Source organism: Maniola jurtina, chromosome 12 (assembly GCF_905333055.1).
Source record: "Maniola jurtina chromosome 12, ilManJurt1.1, whole genome shotgun sequence".
Taxonomy (NCBI): domain Eukaryota; kingdom Metazoa; phylum Arthropoda; class Insecta; order Lepidoptera; family Nymphalidae; genus Maniola; species Maniola jurtina.
This window is the reverse complement of record NC_060040.1, coordinates 10,355,612-10,379,498: the sequence shown is the minus strand read 5'-3', so window position 1 is coordinate 10,379,498 and position 23,887 is coordinate 10,355,612. Positions and strand designations below refer to the sequence as shown.

General features: G+C 34.9%; 1 protein-coding gene and 1 long non-coding RNA gene across 3 annotated transcripts in view; both read right to left on the bottom strand.

The window, feature by feature from the left end:
• The window catches only part of LOC123870212 (probable JmjC domain-containing histone demethylation protein 2C), a 216,098-nt gene that overhangs the window by 190,587 nt on the left and 1,624 nt on the right, over nucleotides 1-23,887 (bottom strand). The window lies entirely within an intron of this gene.
• On the bottom strand, nucleotides 520-23,092 carry LOC123870221. The gene is made up of 3 exons (XR_006797034.1): nucleotides 23,082-23,092; nucleotides 20,947-20,952; nucleotides 520-621 (listed from the first exon to the last, which is right to left on the bottom strand). It is a non-coding gene; the product is annotated as an uncharacterized LOC123870221 (long non-coding RNA).

The window sequence follows — 23,887 nt, the reverse complement described above, 5'->3', positions numbered from 1 at the left end:
ATCAAGGTCATCCAAATAGTTACTAAGTGCCTACCTCAAAGTAAAAATAAATGATTAAGTTAATAAGGAATTTAAAATAACACACGTAAATATGGTACATTCAAGAATGTGTAGAATGTAAGCATGTTAGTGCCCTGAGGTAACACATAAAGCGAGTATAATATAATGTAGTTAGAAAGGCATTGGCGCCAATTCTGTTGTCTTTCGCTAGACTAATTTAGAGTATCTGCATCTTTTTCTTTTTGATATTGCTAAAAAAGGACGGAACAAAAATTTACATTTGAAGATTCTTCTAAGTTTTAGTGCACGCTACATAATAGGCTCGCAACTGGCAGGTAAAGTCACGAGGTTTGACAGTTCTAAATAAAATTTTAAAACGTCAAACTGTTCTATCCTTTTCATATAACATTAGTTAGAAGAGGATACGAATACTCTAAAAAGTTGTGCTCAGAATCAATGGTAGGTACTCTACTAATTCGATTTAGAGCTGTCATACCTCGTGATTTTAGTTGCCTATTGTTTAAAATTCATGTTCAGTCCTTTTTTAATAAAATTAAAAAGAAAAAGTTGCACACAGTCTAAATTTAGTTTAGAGAAAGACAGCAGAATCGGCGCCATTGTCTTCACTTTATCAATTGTTGAGTGATAGTCAGTCGGTGGGTAAACAATAAGAAGTTTAATTGATACTAACTCATTATTGTGAATCTCTACATCTCTATATAATTATGTATGTAATAACTATTACGCAAGGTCTTTGATCTACTACATTCACATCCAGCTAATGTGGAAAGATGAATTTATATGTTATAAAGTCAGTTTCCTAAAACAAAAAGTTTGCAAACTGAACCTGTAATTAATCCTGACTCCTAAGAAATAACGAAATTAAGGTATCTTCGTCACATCTTAGTTATTTAGCTAAATAGGTAAGCATGTCATATTATGTTCACAAATATGAGATTACCGGCTACGCACGAGTAGTGTTTCTGAAATCTTTTCATACTAGGGGTCTATGTACGTTATAGGGAGAACCTAAAGATAAGATTTAGATCCAGCAGTATAAATAATATGTTGATAACAAAAGTTCGTCACTTTTACCTTTTACATACGTATAGAGGTATAGTTAATAGTATAATAGATTAATAAGCAATCTTTTTAATCGCATCTCAATCATAGACTGCGGACGTCAACGGAACGTACAGAAACAGCTGTGGGGATGCGCGAGCGCATGCATTCTTTGCGGTCAACGCACGCACCCGCACCCGGCCCGGTTCCGCTCTTGGCTTCTAATATATTTATACGTGTTTCTCTATATATAAGTGTATATACACAGGGTTGCCATTCCTTTAAACTATACCTGATGAATGATGATTTCCTTCGCTTGGAGTTTCTATACGTGATCAAATCAGAAATGAGGAGCTCCGTAGGGGATCCAGTGTAACCTAATTAAAATACGTAGAAAGGTGGGCCCAACAGTTGATTGGCCCTTAACGAATATGTTATTTTTACCTATCTATTTATAGCTTTATAACATTCCAGATACACCTATTATCAGTGATCACAGATTTGGTATAGATGGGAATAGGTTTTAAAGGACAAATAAACTAATAGGGTATGTAATCTGAAATTGAGAGTTAACTCTATCGACTGTCAAAATAATCCTTATCCTTGACAGCGGTCACAGTATTTATAAAGTTGACCTTTAGGAATATTACTTAAATATAAGTAAGTAGGTAGTAAATCATCATCCCACTCAAAATGCCGATAAAGTTTTTGGCATTGGCAACCCTCACATTGTTTTGTAAGATTATAAATATAATGCCATTCCATCGGCGTCGATATTTAGTAGACTTTGGATTCGAGCTGCGATCATAATAATAATAAAGCAACGGACAATGGCATGTCTTGAATTTTAATCGCCAATTGTTTTTTGTAAAGGCTACTTGGACCTACAATACAAAATTGATTTTACAATATTGCAGCACTTCTGTTTTGAGTTGACGAAAGTTAATGGGACCGAAATAGCCCAAGGGAAGCGAGACGTGGGAAGATCTCTTGGGTCTTGCTTGCTTGCTACCAACGGCCTTAAGAATTGGTGGCGTGGCTGGGAAGATGGTGGATAAGCATAGATAACACTTGGTGTGGATAAGGAAGGTGCAGGATCTTGTGTGGAGGCACGCACTCCACAAGAATTACATCCAACAGATGATTGATTAAAAGGCCATTAATATAGCATAATAAGTACTTGTACCTAATATGTTCTTATATCCTGCTAAAATCACAAGAGGTCTCCATAAGTTTTTCACAAGAATTTATAAGCTTTGATCATGTGAAATACCTACAAACCTAAAAACAAGTATTACGTCAAGTCCCTCAGCATTAATGAATAATTCAACTCGCATGCTCGAATTGAAAAACAAACAGAATACAAAAGTACTGACATCTTTTTCAGATTAACGTTTGCCTATACTTAATCGAAGCAAAGTTTAGCCTACCAACTTAATTTATTATGATTTGATCTAAAGCATTATACAATTATTATTGTTAGAGATAACCTTTATCGACGTTTATAAGTAGGTATGTACTTACAATGTTTGAAATGAAATGAAATGATTTCTTTATTTTGAGAAAACAATAATAACTTGTGACCCGTGCCTACCTAGGTATTTTTAAAAATAATTGACGTACATGGTCAGAATGTCGTTCATTTGCAATACCTATTTAAACGGTAAAATATCTCAAGCTTCATGATGTCTTTCCACCGGGTCCTGTAATTGAGCCATAACTATGGTAGAATTCATGGTAGATTTATATATTTTATGAAATGCCCTGTATGGTAAGTTATCTATCCTTGTATCTCAGGCTTCACGACTTTTATCTTTAATGATTCCAGTTGGAAGAATTCTTATCCAGACTCCTCAGGTCTCCCATGACTGAAGTAAATGATCATCTCTTGGCGGTTTGATGTCCTTCCACCTGGTCCTGTATTTGAATAGCTATACCCAACATGGTAGAAATCATCATGCATCTTAAAAAGGTTGCTCAAGTTTGCACTTCAACAAGATTTGTACGTATGAAATGCCCCATATGGTAAGTTATCGTAAAACCACATTCTTTTAATACAAGCTGGCCTTAACACTAAAGCCCTTGGTTTTAAATTACGTTCGTATAAAATCCTTAGTTATATCATGTATGGTAGAGGTTACAATAATAAATGCGTAGCAGTTTTAATTGGTTGTTGGTGCGTGATTCGTCAGTACATTACTCGTGAGAATAGGTAGGTACATGTACTAACGTCCCGTTATCTGCAACCGGGTCTTATCGGTTACAGACGTTGGTGATATTACTGTATTGACTTAGGTATTTTAATGGTCCAGATTTGATGTTCTGTGTAAATTTTACTTAACTTTCGCGAAGACATTTCACATTCAGCTTAGGTACCTACTTATTTAAACAAAAGTTATAAGCTTCATTTTCGTAAGAAATATTTGCTTTTAAACTTGTGACGAATTTTTTAATACTTACAAAGTAAACAGAACTTGTCACTTCACATATAATTTTCGTTAATCCTATGAAAACACAAGTATAATAAATTGAACTCCGGATTACAACTTCCCTGAAATGATGTTGGGGAGCCCAGAGATATTGCCTACCTACACCATCAAGAGGTTTTAGGTATTTCAATCATAGAAGACCGGGTTCTAACTCCTTAATGATGAATCCTGATGCTGCAAAGGTAAAGTCGACATAAAATAGAAATGTTTAGATGTTTTTCTTTTATTTTAAATTTCAAGTATGTTTGTAACTTTACCACCGCGTTCGGAACCTAGAGAAAATAATCACGAATTGAGACTTGAGAGGTTTCTTTCTTTCTTCTTTTATAAATGTTACTTATAATGAACACAATATATGAATTAGAAATTGAATGGATTTCAAAATTTTATAAACGAGCGATCACGAAACCAAATAATATAACTTCTGTAGCAGCCAATAATACCAACGCGAAATAACTAGACCAAAGCGTTATTATGTTTTTATCATCAATAAGCAATAACTGAAACAGCTTGAACAATTTTTAAGTCGAAACAACCGTAACAATGTTTGTTTTAATATACAGCGAGGTTTGCGATTGGCATGACGACTCGTTATTGGTGTCAATATCAGAGTACCTACACCAAGGCGACTTCGAGAATTAATTTTCATGTCGAATCGATTAAAATACTCAAACAATGTACACTGGCTTTGGGTAGACACGCGAACCTGATTTGATTTTATAAAATAAACATGTATGATTTAAATAAAATAAAATTATATACTAAGTAAATATTTGTAAGTACTCAAATAAAGTATAATTAGTTTATGTTGATATTTTCTGCGGGCGATGAAGAGAGCTATTGCTTGTAGTTTCTCTACGTGATCTAATCAGAGATGAAGAGAGCCTTAGAATCAGAATAACCGACATAGCTCAATGGGTTACAAACTGAAGTGGCAATGGGCATTCGAAAAACTGACATAGGTACATTTTTTTTTCAAGTTTGGTAAAGGCAAGTCTAAAAACTGGTGGAATTTTACTATACAAGATTGCACTTATTCCCAGAAATGATTTGAGGCAGAGCGTAGGAGTCGCGTACCTAGTTGATAACCGTTTTTTTGGTAACGAAATTGACTAGAATATACATAACAAACTCATAATAACTATTATGAATGCGAAAATATTTGTTTGTCTTTGTCTTTGAAGCAGTAACGGAACACTGGATCACACTGGATCGTTCGGACAGTACTCGTATGACGTATATCACATGCAAAAGCTAGTAGTGAATAACTTGCAAAACAATAAAGAACACAATCATAATCACTTGTTAAATATTCAGTCATAAAAACTTAACCTATCGACGATTTATTTTGTTCCTATAAAAAATGCCCCAATTACGACCTTTGTTCAATCCATTTTTTATCACACGACACATTTTAACACAAAACATAATTAAAGTTTAGAAATTGTTTTGAGGTAAACCCTTTATCCAGTAAGTACTTATTCGCTCTCCCCTTGGGTAGGTACGACCCAATTTTAGCCCTCAGCGTTCTGACCTACTTTTTAGAACCGCTCATTTAGTACAGTGGGGCTGGAATTGGGGTTGCATATCAACATGCCGTGCCCTCAAATTCTAGGGATTTCTGTGTGCTCAATCTTTATAGGTAGGTAGGTAGGTATATCGTCCCTTTCAAGTAACACAGAATACATACTTAATGGTTAATACGTATTGTGCAGATATTTTACCAACTATAATAAATCTTTTAGAGATCTTAGAATTAAGTATTTTTAAGATCAGGCATCTTAAGATTAATTAAGCACAAAGTATTTAACTAGTCAAATAGTGTATTAGATAATAGCTAATAGGCTACATATAATTTTATGGAACTATTACAACTTACTTAGTACCTACTTATAACATGTTATTACGAAAACATGATTTATAAATTAAAATACAAATAATGTCAAGAGTCCGAAGTATCAAGCAAAACGGGACCATCCGTTTCACTGCCTTTTCAAATATTCGGTCATAGTAACTTACCTGAGTTATACTTAAGCGATAAGCATATAATATATTTTAATATGTAGAAATATCTAGGTTAGGAACTTGTATTTAAATACTGAGAACACATTCAACAGCTCTCTATTTTTTTAGGTCACTCTCAAGAAGGTAGATATAATATTATGGTTATATTTTTTAGCTAGGTAAATGTAAGGTATAGACGCTTAAATATTATTCTGCAGATAAATAATAATGAAAACATTTTCTCCCGCAGCCTGGAATCCTCAAGTCTGGACAGATTTTTATAGACGAGCTGTCGTTTGCCTTTACTCTGTAGTCTCATTAGTCACTGTATAATAATGAAGTTGCTACAAGTAGCAAACGTCCCAGCCAAACCATCTATTCAAATACAGAAATGTACTAATAAGTATATACTCATATCATTATTGAATCATCATCATCATCATTATATCATTATTGAACTATATGGTGCGATTTGCGACCTTTCACCGAAAAGAGCAGCGAGCGTTGGAAAACTGTAGGTGGATAGACGACATAGAACGAATCGCAGGGAGCCGCTGGATTCAGGCGGCAAGACCGTGGCGTGTGGAAGTCCCTACAAGAGACTATATCTATCGGCTGATAATGATAATGATGAAACTTTTAAGTCCTAACTACTTATTAGTTTGAAGGGTAAGTACTAAAATTTTTTATAAGTACCTACCAAGTTAGGTGCAACAAACTAATTAGTAACTGAAAAAAATTATATTATCTATGCACGCATTATCGCCAAGTCAAGCTATTGACTATTGAAAGCATAAGAAAGTTGCAGAGACAAAGACTACCAGTCGGATTGGCGGGTCATCGACCGCATCCGAAGTAGTAACTGTTGACTTTAGATGTTGTAATAAGAGTTAGCAAGGCCGTTGCTATTTTTGTTTAAAAGATATTCATTTCTCAATAAAGAACACAACAGTTCACTTAAACATATATCGAGAATTACAGCTGTTTACATTAATTGCAATGGTAGGTATAGCACGCGACAGGTCGAGATGGCGATCGGGGTGGGGACGCCCTGCATAGCCCCCGCGCTAACCTGGTGCGGGATACCGCGGGTGACGTACGGGTGTGCGGGGCGTCCCCCTGCCACACGCGACAGTCGCGTACTCACTCGCGACAAAAAGTCTCATGTCGGTAGGCACAAAACTACCGAGTTACATTGTTTAGCATTTTTCTCTAATCCTCGTTTTAAAACCCATTACCTAGAGGTTTATAACTAGATCGTTTGAGTCTCATAAAACCAATTCGTTTTCACAACTGTTTGTGTATTAGTGAATTAGGCCATGAAAAAGAGATGAAGCTCTACTTTTATACCGCGTAAAATGACCCAGTTAAACTTTTTTTTGGTTCATATTTAACTAACGTTAAAAAAAATTTGCTAACTGGAATATTCTGTAATGTGCTTAAATATAGTAGGTACACACAAACTGAGTGCAATGCAAAAGATAACGCGTCTTAAACCTAGTCTCTAAAATTACATAACTAAGTTTGTATAGGGATTGTCCACGGATAAGGAATTAGTTTTCAATTTTCATCTTTTAAAAGAAAAACCAAACTTACTTCCGCATTCTTAACGGGATATGGAAAATGTTTCATATCCCGTTACATTCATTACATTCCCGTTACATCCATACATGCCTACATTTCCTAAAATTCAACTGAGTAGGTATAAGGAAAAACTGACTGACTGACATACTGACATTGCTGACTGACTGACAAAGTACAGCTTTAACCATTTGGTCTAGAAACTTTTTAGAGGCTTTCACTACACATACATATACATATATTTAACTTAAATTTCCACTAAGAAAGGATTTTCTTAGTGGGAAATAGGTAGTTAACCTGTACATGATAGGGAATAGACCATTGACCAACGAGATAACCGAGAGGTAGTGACAAAGATAAGTGTTATAATAAAATAGAACGACTTTCCTTCCATCTAGAACAAGTAGTTGTAGCTTGTAGTGTAGGTAGTTGGTACTACGTTCACGCGCTTATGTAACGTAACTTTATAGTGGGAATTGCGTAATAGACGGAAATATACACATCTGTTCTCAGATTTATGAGTTAAAAACGTTTCTGCAGGAAAAATGTCTAAGCTTTCTCATTAAAATAGAGATAGATGTGTTTTAAGGACAAGTGTAAATTAAAAATTTAAAACACCCCCGACAAGTGAAGGTTACAGTAACTAGAAAAGAGCTGATAACTTTCAAACGGCTGAACTGATTTTCTTCAATTATAGCTAAGAACACTCTCGATCAAGCCACCTGTCAAACGAAAAAAACTAAATTAAAATCGGTTCATTCCTTTAGGAGCTACGATGCCACAGACAGATACACAGATACACGAGTCAAACTTATAACACCCCTCATTTTGGGTCGGGGGTTAAAAAATACCACATAGATAGCTGTTAGTGTATGCAAGAAAATTCTATACTAGCTATTACGTGTAGGTTAGTGTTGCATCCATAGCAGTTAATGTAATTATTTATATTCTATATCTCTACTTAAATATTTATATAAGCTACTTATAAAGCTGCTGTAAAAATGAAAAAGTGGATCTTTCGAGTTTAGTGGATATTTCCGTAGAATATTTAAATTATCATAAACGTACAAACATGTAGACAAGAATAACCAGAATAACCAGATCTTTAACATTGTACCACACAAAAACAGAATTGACATGACAAAAAAATATGATTTCCTTCTCGCAGAGAATGTTGTTAAAAGGGTGACACTAAGTACATACTTATTATAGATTAAGTACTAACTAATGACCGGCATTCGTGTATAATAAGAGAAGATAAGTATGAAAACCTGTTAGATAAGTATTGCGCGTAACTCAAAGATCGTGAGTACAGCCAAATTACTGCTGAATAGTTAGTTACTGAGCCGTCTCTTAGAAATTAGAATACAAAAAAGCAAAAAGAAGCCCCTGTTAACCTTTGACAAGATAGGTATGGGGTACATGAGCACTGATAAAATACGAGTAACTATAGTATATTCACAAATTACTTATTTTTAGGGTTTATATAAACCCTTAAAATAAGTTATTTGTGAATATGAATATGAATTTGTGTATATATACCAAGTGGAATATCATATTAAAGGGCTTTACGCATAACAGTTTTTGATTAATCGTGTAAATGTCGAAAAATACGAATGTCGTACAAAACCCTCAGTGCGCGAGTATGTCTCGCACTTGCCCGGTTTTTTGATTTTAATGTCAATTGAGTACTTAACTACATAATTATACTACTAAGTAAATACACTGTCAACATTAATTTAAGCACTTACTAAAAATAAATTATGCAATGGAAAATTTTCAAATACAAGAAACTATCATCATTAACTAGGTACATAGAGTCGTGGCATCACCTCAGGGCTCAGGAGTCGTTCTCGTGATAACTATAAATAGTTGTGTGATAACCGAGCAGGCGGCCGTTATCACTGACAACAATAAGACATAAACAACACTACTTCAGACATGGTGGCGTATTATCTCAACAGCGGTCTTTAGTTTCGTTGATTGCACTGTTCAAACAGAGTTATTGTACCCAATAATCTATTGAGTTATTGACTTGGGCTATTCGTAAGTATTTATAAATATGTTAATGACCGATGTTTAAAAACAGTTGTGTGAAAACTGAAAACTTATAATACTTATGTATGATCTCCCGGTTTCTTTATCAAATGAAGACATCAAGCGTCCCGCAAATTTTAATACATAAGTATTACTTTACTAGGTATCACAATCTATTGAGTTATTGACTTGGGATTCAATAATATTCGTTGGTACAAATAGTGAGTAGGTATTTATAAATAGCTATGTAAATGACCGATGTTTAAAAACAATTGTGTGAAAACAGACTACTTATTTAAAAGTAAATAATAATTATTATTTATGTACACTTAGAATTTGGTAAATATTCAAAGTGAATTAATTTATTATGCCAAGATAGGAGGCGCTTGTCCTACAGGTTTCTCCTGGAGAGGCTTAGGTGTCTCTTGGTATCTCCCCTTTTCGCCAGGTTTTTTTATTAAATGATTAAGCGGGCCGCAAATTTTTGTACCAAAATATTAATATGTATTTTTTTACAACATCTGATGCCCGCAAGATAACCGCACGACAGACGGACAGACAGACAGACAACGAAGTGATCCTATAAGGATACCTTTTTTCCTTTCGAGGTACGGAACCCTAAAAATAGCAGGAAAATAAAGAAAGTTAATTTAGAAAATTGAAATTAGCTGGTGTCATGTTGCTGGTAGGTAAGGTCCGTGATGTAATTATAATCGTCAATGACACGCGGTGCCATACTTCGGTGTCAGGCCCTTGTTATTAAGGTTTCTCTCTTACATAATATTGTGTTGTACTTACGTTAAATAAAACCTACCTAATACCTATATATACACATGTTACAATTCAATAATAATAATTAATAATAATAATAATAATTTTCATACAAACCTGAGCCCCTATAATTTTAAAACTACATATTTTTAGAAAAATCTAAAACACCACAGACATAGATATTAGTTTCTAAAATATGTTTGCAAAATTTCATGGACTTTGGTTGCTTAATATTCAAATGAAATTGGAAGTACGTTTGTATGAAACGAGTGACGAAGAGAGCCCTCTTAAATTGCGATTGATATCCATATAATATTCCATGTGACAAAAGACATAGTTATATTTTAGTTTTTGTTCCGATCCCGTAAACAATACAATATACCAACAAAGTGCCGCTCTCTATTCTTCAACATTCCATACGGGCTTAATTTACGTATCATTAGCATTTACGCATCAAATCATAAAGTAACTAATAATCTAGCTTGTAACTGCATAGTAAAATTACTTACTTAAATAGAACCATAAGGTAAGTTATAAGTTCTCCGAAAGTAAGTAGTTTGGTAAAGCAATATTTTAATAAGCAGGGCCTATCGTATCAGTGAGACATCATCAAGACCGGGAGCCACAGCAGAAATGACTGAAACCGGTAAGTGGCGAAAGACGTATGCTTCTCTTATATAAAGAAACATAATTTTTGTCCCGTGTGCCGTGGAGACGGTGATTAATAGCCTTATCTGGTGACAGAAGGGCTGGCACATTTTTTGCGCAAAGGATTAGCCTGGCTGTCCAACGCGATAATGCAGCCGGTATTCTTGGCACCATTTTACGCGGGCATGATTTGTACAGTAATTAGATTAGGGCTAGCTTAAACATTTTCAATAAAAAAAATTAACATACATTTTACTTAAGAAATACAGAATATTATTATTGACAAGTAGGCACTATTGCAACTAAAATAACAAACATTAGAATCATAAGACGCAGACGCCGATGTCGAAACACAACCTTCCAACACGAACGCTCACCGAGCGAGGCCGACGGTCACGGCTGGTCATGGTACAGAACATGTTCGAAAACTTTTTTTTTAAATTCTCATTTAGACAGGTCACTACTGCGACCATGAGGCGCTCTTAAATCTAGCTAGACCAAAAAAAATCTAAGTCTATGAGCTAGACTATATTATTGTAATACTTAAAACTGGTATCTAAATACTATTCAAGGATTATTTCTACGACTTATGTTACTACGGACCATCCTGTAGACATACGTTCGAAAACTTTGTGACAAAGAATAATAGAATAGAGCTAACATTTATTTCTTTATCATTGAAATAAAGAAATGGGTATAAATAGAACACACTTGGAGTTTACATTTTTTTAAAAGACTTGGTTGGATAGTGGTTGCAATCAGACCTGCTGGCAAGTGACGATGCAGCCTAAGATGGAGCGGACTTGCCTAGAAGATGCCTATTCACTCTTGACTTGAAAGTACATACCCATATTAAAATTGGAGGGGAAAACTGATGCCGGAAGGGCGTTTATGTACATTTAGCAAAGAAAAGAGCATGGACAAGGAAGAAGCGAAAAAAGCAAACAGAGAAGATAAGACTCCTGAAACTACTAACCATACCATATAAAATAAACCATGAGAACATATTAAATGAATTCTTCGGTATCAAACACCAGATTAATTAGTGAGTACCCAGGGGATTATCAAAAACCTAAATCCACCCGGACAAAGTCACGGGCATCATCTACTGATAAATTAAATTACTTAGTTACGAGCTAACTAAGTAATTACTTATATTATGATTTATTACATTGAACACATCAGAAATTGCATTTTAATTAAAGAACAATTTGTTATTAACATAGCTCCGTAAACTAAATTCTTTTGCTAAAATGCCATGGCTATCAGTTATTGAGGTAATGTTACTCCTGTAATTAACTGTTATTTAATTACAGTTAGTTGTTATGTGGCTGTAGAGTTAACTATAGTTAAGTATTCTATGTATCGTAAGTTAGCGTGTCATCCAGAGGTTATCAAATGATTCGTCCAAGAAATTGACGCAATGATACCTAGGAGAAGCAATTAAATTAGCTACAAGACTGTTCGGACTGTCCTTATCAATTTTCTCCGCTCTGTTTTCTTTGTAACAACTAACAAGTCCAGTGTCTTCAGGTGCCAAATTTCGTGGGCTATGGTTTCGTGAATGTTGTAATATGTTACTCAAACAAGACATCGTAGTGCGTATAAATAACAGTTAATTTCTCGTGGCACGCTCCGTTAGTTCGCGTGGCGTGCCCAACGCTTCCTGCTTTGTTGCAACAGAATAATATATACGTTCTATGAAGGTCTGCTGTGAATTTAACTTAAATGCTGGATCATTTTATCATTTATCTCGGTCTGTTGAATTGCTCGATTTTTGTACAGTTCTAAATTCGCTCCGCCAATGGAGTGTGCCAAGTCATCGACGTATATGAAGTCAATTTATACATATGTACCTATATTGTTTGAACTCATAACAAAATAGTGTTATAAATATAGAAGAACCCGGCTCTACTCACATGTTAATTTGTAAGCTCTTAGCCCGACCAGTTTTGGACCCATCCAGGGCCAATTTTCACAGGGACTCAGTAAAGCCGGATTCTTCTATATTTATTGTGGAAATCTCTCATGATAGCTGTTTAAATGCTAAAATAGTGTTCATTATAGTTGGATTGGAACAGATTGGTTAAGAATGTTCATTTCGGTAAAGCGCAAAGTAAAGCTATCAAGTGGATACCTACAAAAACTTTTACAGGACAAAACACATGAGCTTCAAAACATAAGACGTGCCTACAAACAAAAATGCGAAAGCTTTTTGACTGCAGTACTAATAAGCTAAAAGATAGCCTCAAATTCATGATATTGAGTAAACCACTCACAAAATTTAAATACTTAGTTTTTAACGTAACTATGATTGTTTTAGCAATAACATTTTTAGTATATTTTTTAGTACTAAAATATCTCCAGAAAAGCAAGGGTACAATACGGACACGTTTCTTCTTTAGTTTGAAGCCCGCGAAATTATGCTTGAATTTTATTTTAACGAATACATTGACCTTGTATAATATACACCATATAAAACAGAACTTCTGCTTTCAAGTATTATTGAAATAGCAAAAAAAATAATTAAGTACATGTGGACGAGCAAACCAGATTTGAATGAAATTGTACAACCTTCTCAATATATTTTTAAAGGCAACTTGGTAACCGGTTTTGCAGTTTTGCATTGAAGACCTGGTAATTCTCAGCTTATAAAAAGTGCAGACATTACGAAAACATACCGAGACACCAATAAAAGAAAATATCGGCGATATTTTAAGCGAAATATCATCACTAAATTGATTCTGTATTATGTCAATGTCTGCAGTTACAGATTTTGTAAATGATAAAAAAGTGTAAAAAGGAATGGAATACTGCTGAATACATTAGCTGACGTTGACGACTCCTAGTTGACGTATAGATATTTAAAGCAATTTAGAAAAGCTTTCGGCGAAATAGCAACTAAGAATGCGGTGCAAGTGGGACACGAACGGAAGAAAACACGGCGCGTGACCGACAACCATGTGTCTTCCCATTGCTCTTGCATACAAAATGTATTGACTCGATAGTCCATAGCACTCGACGCTGGAAGACAAAACTTGAAATTCGTCCTTGCTTTATGAACATTCTGAACTGGAAATATTGGCACATGCCATTTAGACGACCACTGTGCTACAATACATTGCTACTTATACCTGCCAAATTTCATGATTCTAATTTAGAGGGAAGTTCCCGAATACGAGGCGAATTAGCATGTACGAGTATATCGGTCTGTGGCATTGTAGTGTACACCAAATGGATGAACCGATTTGAATTTGGTTAGCAACTAAGAGTGCGGTGCAAGTTAAACCCGGAAGAAAACGCGGCGCGTGACCGATAGCGGTGTCTCATCCCATTGCTCTTGCTACAAAATGTATTGACTTGATAGTACTCGACACTGGCTGACAAAACGTGAACTTCGTCCTTCATTTATGGACACTCTGTATTGGAAATATTGGTATTCATATTACATCTTTATTTAAGCTACCACTGCAACAAATTAAATGTATTTTTGAAAATTATGATGGGACGGGAAGAAATTGTTTCAGAAATGCAGACACCCAGAGCGAGAATTTACTCCAACGTAACCAAAATTACAAGATGGAATGTAGAGATACAACTGAAGAGATATTACTGCCGTTGCAGAAATAGTTCAGTAATGAGATTGAGAAAACAGGAGGATAGAAGGCCAGGGGCCCTACTCTACCTTAAAATGTAACAAGGCCAATATATAAAAAAGACAACTGAGGGAATGAACAAATAAAAGAGACTATGATTAATTAAATGTTTAGAGAAATAGTTGTGCCAAGAATTCATAGCAGGAACTAAGAACGCGGGGCAAGTATGACCGGAAAAAATCGCGATGCGTGACCAACATCGTTATCTCTTTATATGTACATAATACATATACATATATCGTTGTATACAGGAGCAAAGAAAGAGAGAGAAAGAAAGTATACTTTAAAAAGAGAATCGATAATAATTGCTAAAACACGCAAAAATGTAATACTTAATATTTAAATATATACTTACCTGCTTTGATTCAAGATTCTTACACTACACTAACTGGATACATTGTATTACCAAACAGAAATATGAATCGGTATTTAGTTTATTATATTAAATATTTACATGTAGTTAGCTTATACTAGATTACTAGAAATATCAAAAATTCGAACAGTTTTTATTGTCCTTGGACTATTTATTACGTAAGTAGGTACAAACAAATCTGTTCTAATTATTCAAATCTTAGTCCAAAAAGCAATAATCAAGACTAAGACAAGAAGTAAGGCCGGATTCGCCTTGAATAAGGCCGGCCACAGGAGCGAAGCAGCAGGCTGCCACTAGTGTATATATATGCTGTATATAATTATATAAACTTGATGTCAGTATAAAATATGTTCATACATAATATACTTCAATGTTTGCATGTACAGATACTAAAATGCGGACTCAAGAATTTAGGTCGAGCCGGCTTCGTGTTGGTTCGAGCTATTTCCAATCTTCCCTTTGCAACTGATTTCGAAAGTGATTTTACTTGGCTCAAAATGTAATTTACTTACTCGCCCAATCTCATTTTATGGTTAACTATTATTTATCTACTTTAAAAATTAAACTTCTTTTTGCAACTTCTCTGAGCCAGTAACATCCTATTTCATCGTGATAATTATCACAGTCAAACTACCTCGCCACTTTACTAAACCACTAATTTACTATGTAAGATTTATTACTAGTACTTAAGTACCTACTTAAATGAATGTAAATTGTAAATACCGTCTTAAAACTTGCATATTTCTATAGAATCTACAAATGTGGCGAACATTTCCTAGTATATAATTTTAGCCTCATATTTACTTAATGCAAGTAGTTGGCACTTCTTTAGAAATGTGAAAACTCTAGGAAAATCGGTTCGGTAGTTTTTGCGTCACGCTAGAGTATGTCGACAAACTTTTACTTTTAGTGTACATTCACAATAATTTAAGTGCTGATCACGGTTTAATGTTAAATCTCGTTCCGAAGAAGAATTTTTTTGAATAGTTAAGCTCCAGCTACTGCAAAAAAAAAATATCAACATATTTGTAGATCTTTATAAGTATAATTATTATGGAATATTACTAATTAAAGTCGAGTAAATCGTAGTGGACGATAGAACAAAAGAAACAGTAAATACACAAAATAAGTACAATTAACTAATTTGAAAAGAATGCATTACACGTAACTTTATTCTTATATATATGAGTATTATTTTCAACAAAGAAACACGATAAATACTGTGAACGCTTTGTTGATCAAGACAAGTTGCAGCGAATACACACAATGTTCCACACAAACAAGAAACTCGTCCAGTCTAACCAGCCAAGCCTGGGCAATAGACGATAAAAAAACTCATGTTGTACCTAATTATGAAATAGAAACTTCTAAGAATTTACACGTGCTACAAATAATTAAATACTGAGTTAATGATCAACATAACATTTACTTTAGTAAGTAAGCGTCCATAAATAATTTCTTGGTTCAGAGATTCGATGAATTCAAATCCGAGAATTCGTCTGGATAGTTTTGAGAAAACAATTTTAAGTAGGTAACTAGGTATTTACTTTCTGAGTTAACTAACCTGAAATATTTTTAGTTATGTAAAACCAACACAAGATAAAACGTGAATAACTACTCGTGCAATACAATATGAATTCCAACAATATTTTTTGACATATTTTCAATATTAAGTAAGTATTTATAATAACTGAATAGTGAATACTTAACTATGGAATCAAAGATATTGTTAGAAATAATCAGACTTTAACTAGATTCCGTAAAACCTGCATTAATCATTATCACAATCGCAATTGTTGTTATTGGCTTTTATGCTAATCTTGTTGCAACAATGCATTGTAGCCAATAGTAAGCGAGTGTCAACCAATCAGAGGTGATTGCGTTCGTGACATTGTAGCTGTCATTCTACCGCAATCGAGCTACTGATGTCTGATACCAGACCTTGCCACCTAAACGAAATAAAATTCATCGAAACTGAAGCACGTCGGTGTGAAGAAGACGTTTTGGACCGCAAAAAATCACGTTTAGCTAATTAATTGTATTCATTCCTTATTTTTCTCAATTCTATAAGAGTTAACTATTTTATCAAATAAGTAGGTACTTAAATATAAAAACGTGTTTAAAGAATTATTTTAGACTAGCTGTGCCCGCGACTTCGTTCGCGTGGAATAGTGACTTTTCGCGCTTTATATAGCCACGGACGCTCAGGCGCGAGGCGCCGTGATTTTTTAAATTGACATAACTTTTTTATTTATGAACCGATTGACATGAAATAAACACTAAATCCTAAGTGAAGCTTACTACAATATATTAGTGAAAACCGTATCTAAATCGAATAAGCCGTTTCTGAGATTAGCGTGCACAAACACACAGACAAACAGACAAACAGACAAACAGACAAACAGACAAAAAAAAAAAATTACAATTTCGGGTTCGGCATCGATATAATAACAACCCCTGCTACTTTTTTTTTATATATTTCCATTGTACAGACACCACTTTTCTACAATTTTATTATATGTATAGATGAGGCCGCGCAGGTTGCGAAGGGCTATATCGAGGTCGCAGCTCTATGGCATACTGGTGCCGATTCTGATGGCAACTAAATAGAGTATCCGTATCTTTTTCTTACCAATATACTTAATAAGAAAAGGACTCACACTTAAATTAACTCATGACTTTAGGACTTAATATTAAAAAGAAAAAGATGCAGCTACTTTTTTTTTTTAAATCTGGCTTTACTCTGATTAGCCAATGTCAAGTTTGTAGTTATTTTCAAGTTGGTGAATCTTTACAAGTATGGACTCCGTCTGCGCTGGCGCCCGCCGACATACGAGCGGCGGCGCCCCTTTAGAGCGCTTCCCAGTCAGTTCCACCACCAAAAAACACCAACTAACACAAAAACCAGCCACTCTTAACAAAAAAACACTTCAAAAAAGGCACAGCACGCGCACCAGCAAACGCCAACACAGACGAAGTCTGCAGCTACTTTTAATTTAGTTTAGAGAAAGACATCGGAATCGACGCCATTGTCAGCCGTCAATATAGTCACAAGTCACAATTCATGAATTACAATGCTGATTGGAACAATGTAACTACCTGCCGTCGATAATTTAGTTCAAACGGATTGCAAAACAAATGGGTAAATCATTATGAACTTTGATTTTTGCTTTAATGTCCGATTTGACCTTATTTAGATTCTATTCAACAATTCCGTCTTTAACTAGGTACTTATTGCTAGTACCTACCTAACTATAGGTGCAGCGTGACTCAATTCAATAGGCAAATCAAAGTTTATCATTAAGTAAGTACTCTATCATTTGGTTTAGAAGAAAAAAATCAAATAAGTTAGAAAGGGACATAACAGGTACAGTGCGACAAGGATCTTCTGTCAGACTGTCAGCAAGTAGAATCTCCTCAATTTTCGGGGCATATTTCGAAAATGTCAAAAGAGAGTTTATGTTTGCAGTGACATACTTACTTAAAAATTTTAATGTCATACATCGGATGCATGAGTGCTTTTATGATGTCTTAATGTGTAAATTGGACTATAACCTTAAAAAATTAAATTTTCATAGCTTTGGCAAATGTAACTTTTTATTCTTATCCATAAACCAATTCTTCTGGCTAGTCATTATGAACAGAATAAATTCGCATTGGATCTTACTGAGATCCTAAATTCTTGCTCCAAAGTCCAATTTCAAACATCACAGAGGAGGTATCCATATTAAGAATCTCTAAAATTCAACACTGTTTCCAATAACTAAAGCCTAAAACCTTTACGTTAAGACGAAACTGTTGTCAGTGTACAAGTGACCTCGTTTTGATTCATCCCCTAAAATGTGACGAGTTGGCAGTTAATTCTGATATCTCAACAGCTCCGAAGTCAAACAAACATTCAGTATCCACCAAAACTTCAAAGACACGCTTTCCCTAGCCACGGCCCCGCTTGATAAGTGGCCTAAAGGGCTCCCCCGCACTCCGGTCCCCTCCGACCTAGTTCCCGCCCGCGCCCTACCGATCTTTGTGCTCACTCGCCATCGCTACTTGCACAACTTGCTTCGTATCAGCTGGATGATTACGTCGATTCGGCTTTGTATAAACTTCCATAATTTTGACATTTTCGTAATTTGATTTCTGTGATTATCATTCATCTGCAAATTGCCCTGAATCTATATTGAAAACTGGGCTTACGTTTTAATGATAGGTTGTTCTACCGTAGCAAAGCCCATTGTGCTAATTAACCGACTTCCAAAAAAGGAGGAGGTTCTCAATTCGTCGGGATCTTTTTTTTTTTTTTTTTTAATTTTTTTTTTATATTTTTTATGTATGTTCCCCGATTACTCAAAGACCCCTGGACCGATTTGGAAAAATTTTTTTTTGTTTGAAAGGGTATACTGTGCAGGTGGTCCCATATAAATTTGGTGAAGATCCGATGAATATCTTCGGAGATGGAGAACAGAACTCCTGAATGGATAAGAGCAAATTGCTCGCGATCACTGTAATAGCTTAGTAAACAGTAGGGTTTTAACTGGGCATAGCATATTATAGTACAGTGGGGCCACTAAAAATTGTGAAATAAAAAATTTTCAAAAGAAAAATAAAACCGACTTCAAAAACCAAAAACACTAAAAAGTAGAAAATAATTTTTGTTTAGCTACACATGTAATGTACCTAGGTATGAAGTCGGGCGAGCTTCACTCTTGGATTTCTAATTTTGTTTTAATATGCTCGCTCGACTTCATACCTAGGTACATTACATGTGTAGCTAAACAAAAATTATTTTCTACTTTTTAGTGTTTTTGGTTTTTGAAGTCGGTTTTATTTTTCTTTTTTAGATAATAGAGATGTTAGACGGTTCCTTTCATTGCGTCATTTTTAACCGACTTCCAAAAAAGGAGGAGGTTCTCAATTCGTCGGAATCTTTTTTTTATTTTTTATGTATGTTCCCCGATTACTCGAAGACCCCTGGACCGATTTGGAAAATTTTTTTTTTGTTTGAAAGGGTATACTGTGCAGGTGGTCCCATATAAATTTGGTGAAGATCTGATGAATATCTTCGGAGATGGAGAACAGAACTCCTCAATGGATAAGAGCAAATTGCTCGCGATCAGTGTAATAGCTTAGTAAACAGTAGGGTTTTAACTGGGCATAGCATATTATAGTACAGTGGGGCCACTAAAAAGTGTGAAATAAAAAATTTTCAAAAGAAAAATAAAACCGACTTCAAAAACCACAAACACTTAAAAAGTACAAAATAATTTTTGTTTAGCTACACGTGTAATGTAGGTATGAAGTCGGGCGAGCTTCACTCTTGGATTTCTAATTTTGTTTTAATATGCTCGCTCGACTTCATACCTAGGTACATTACACGTGTAGCTAAAGAAAAATTATTTTGTACTTTTTAGTGTTTGTGGTTTTTGAAGTCGGTTTTATTTTTCTTTTGAATTTTTTTTGTAATATAGAGCTAACTGGCTACACTGAATTTTTAAATAGATAACTAGGTATATCTTATAGATAACTAGGTAATCGTTTACTTTAAGTATCGAAACCTTATTGAAGACAGAGCATCACACATTTTTAACCCAGGGTTTTGCTCCAAATTCCTAAAATAATGTTTCATTGCCGAAGCAATTTAAACAGTCTGCAGCGAAATCTAGTTGGAGCACGCCCTAAATTGCGACCTTCAATTCAGCCTTAATTTTAAACGATACTCCTTTGATCTCGTTGGAAATATCTCATCTGTGTCACAAAACGGGAGATACTAATATTGACAATTTCCTTGTGATAAAATTAAGTTTCTCTTAGCATTGTTCTTTTGATACCTACGTACTACGTAGCTACCTACTGTCCTTTATTCTCACAATTATCAACAGACTTGAAGGCCTTCTTCTAATGGATATTTTATTACTTGAACTTTGTATTCATCCGTTGCTACTTGCTACATTTGTTACGTAATTATAAAAAAACCTGCCAAGTTACCAACTAACCGTACGTCCACGTCAAACAACTTATGTGGACGTATCATAACTAATAGTTACGTAAGCACCTACCCATAATGGTAAATATAAACTGATTTTTGTAAACGTCTAATCCAAATAATATAACTTTAGATAAAGTATACCTATTTGCCACCTTTGTGATTGTCCATAAGCTCATTCTGCAATTATTCCTCCAAGAATATAACATTAGCACAAGTCATTAATCATTATCTATTTGAGCATTGACTTAGTATATTTTATGGTTCACAAAAAGTTATAGTCTCGATAAATGATCTTAAATATGCATGTGTTTGTGTACTCACTGAATAAGTAGGTATGTGTACATTGTACTCGTAGCACTGGCCAAACAACCAGTTATAGACGTTATAGTTAGTCCCAGAACTGGTTTCTCAGGCCAGTGAGAGTAGGTAATCTAAACAAATATTCGTGTGTACTTGTAATGGTATATCGGTGCGCTGTGGTGTAGTTGCCTACTCGCATTTCCCGCTGCGGGAGAGCGATGCTATGGTACAAAGATGTCGTCTATTTATAAATGGAGAACATAGCAGCGGGCGCATCGCTGCAGAGTCGTTGTCGTACCTCTCGATTTGGAATTCGTTATTCTTGGATGGGACATGTAGAATGACTTTCTTGCGCCTACAATAATGCTAGGAATGTTTAACTACTTCGTGGGAATCATTTGCACATTTTGTTATACGTGAATATCTCGTCTATGACAGTAGTTAGTACGGATTTCTTTCGAAATGACAGAAGTGACTGTCTTGTTTAAAAAATTAATGGGCAGCGCTGCAAGAAATTACTGGAGAGAAAATTTGTTTCACCAAAAGTGCATTTTCTTTATGATCAGCACATAGTTGTATTAGGTAGATTCTTATCACGTAAAACGTCTTTGAGCGTGAATTTTGTCCAAACTATCCTAAAAGCAGAATAAAAAATTAATCAGTAGGTATTTAAATAAATCTTATGTTCCTGGTAAATGAAAATGTGAAATCACATCGGCAATCAGCTATCGCATTTCAAAAGGTGCAATAAATAACTTAAGAAGTAAGAACACCGTTCTTCACTTAAAAATAAGAAATTCAATTGGATGTTCCAAAACCAACTGAACTTTTGTATCATCCCATTTATTTTGTACCGTCGAGGGTTCGTTGTTTTTTTTTTGTGTGGAACTTTGATCAGGTCCGGCAAGTCGGATCAAACGGTGCGTATACAGGCGGTCGGTGCATCGAACGCGGTGAGAGTTGGGTCATTGAACCGGCAGTCATGTGCATTCGGTTTTGTACGTTTATATACACCTATCTAATCCTGATATATACGTAATAGATAAGTTGGTAGGTACGAGACAGGTGCCAATTTGTGACGTAACTCAGTTGCACAATATTTGCGACATTTTAGACGAGATCGTAGGAAACCGAGAAGTGATTTCAAATATGTATTTTTAAACTTAGTAAATAGGTACTCAATATAAACGTAAATAGTTGCCTACTCAATATAGTTAATTTATTAGTATCAATTGGAACGAATTAAGTATTGTTTAGTGTGGCCAATTAGACGCATTCCGTTTCTATTCTTCTATAATCTGCAGATTAGCTATCGGTTTATTGTCGTTAGCTATTATAGTTTCAACGTCATCCATCAGCAGAATTAAAGATGATTTTAACTTAGCTTACTTAGAATCATCTAACCAAGATTACCGTTAGAGTAATAATCAGGTCAGATAAAAGATCAGACCGATGGCAATAATGCATTGCCTTTTGAGTTTTGACTAATTGATTAAGCTCGTAGACTATTCAGGTGACAGCCGCTATTTGCTACCTACCTACTTGTTCACGGCATTAAAGCTAAATTAATATTTAAATTGGATAAATTCTACTTTTAATATTAATGATATTTAATTAAAACTGTCTGAAGAGGTCTGAAGGTCAAAACGAGGCAGTTCTAAATAACAGAAGTAGGTTGGTTATACCTACTTATTTAAAACTATTTGAGCACGACGTAGATTCGTGTTCTTTTTTTTACTTGCGTTTTTGGAAGAACCGAACTAAAATAGATAATCAAACCCTATACTTATGGAAAGGTCGCTTACATTGGCTTAGTACCTAAGTCCAAATGCCACGTTTTGCAGAATTCTACGTGCGAACTGTAAAGAGGAGGACATCCTGCATCCTAGAATGAAGGTATTGAAGGTGCTCATAGATCTGACGACACAAGCCAAGACAGAAGGAGGAGAGCTGAGAGGCGACCCCATCTATATATTTTTTTATACATAAAAGGAAGACTAACGACTGACATATTGAAGCACCTACTTATAGCAACCGCTTGGCCTAGAAACTTGAGATTCTATGTAGGTTTTACCTCTATCGTGATACGTTTTTTTGTATAATAAGTAATATTATCCACTTAAAATAATGGCGATTGTATGAGCGACCAGTAAAGAAAAATGATGGTAACAGTCCACAGCAGTTTTAGAATTTTCAATACAGCTCTGGTTTAAAGGAATTGGACGCAAGAAACTCTTTCTTATAAAAACTAACCTTACAGTAAATTACTTAGTTAATAGTGAAAAGAGCATTTGAAAAGAGCGAACTCCGAGTTTGCTGGTTTCAAACCCTTGGTAGATTCAGTTGACGATTTCAATCCGCACTTATAAATGTTTTTTTAATGTTATTGTAAGCTATGAAAGGTCATTGGAGTTGGAGGAGTTTAGTAGGATTTATTTGAAATAGATCTTTCTGTTTCCATTTTAATGAAGGCTCGAAAAAATGTCGAAAAAATCCTTTAAGTCCTACATTCCACGGCCACAACTGATTTTTCTTTTGTGCCATGACTTAAGAAAGTGGACATGAACACTGAATAGACCACAGACATGTGATTCCCAGCTCTGTAGAGATGAGACAATGGACATTGATAAACATTCCTACGTGTTCCTACTGCCTAGGATAAGTTTTGTTCCATTGTTCTTTCCAGTGACAGCTATCTACCTATCTACGCATGCTACAGCTTAGTTCTCTTTAATAAAGAGAGCTGCATTTGTGAGTCAAAAGTCGTGACTTTTGAGGTGGGTGGACTTTTCAAATCTTTGGTTTCTTCAACCCCATCATCTCTTTGTGCATCGTATTCCCATTGATGATGGTCATACCTTTAAATTAATCACATAATAGCAGTTTTCTCGGGATAATAATGGGGAAGGTTCTCAGATTCTTTTGCATACTACTCGACTGACTATATTATACGGCCATGGCACCAAACATAATATTATTGTGA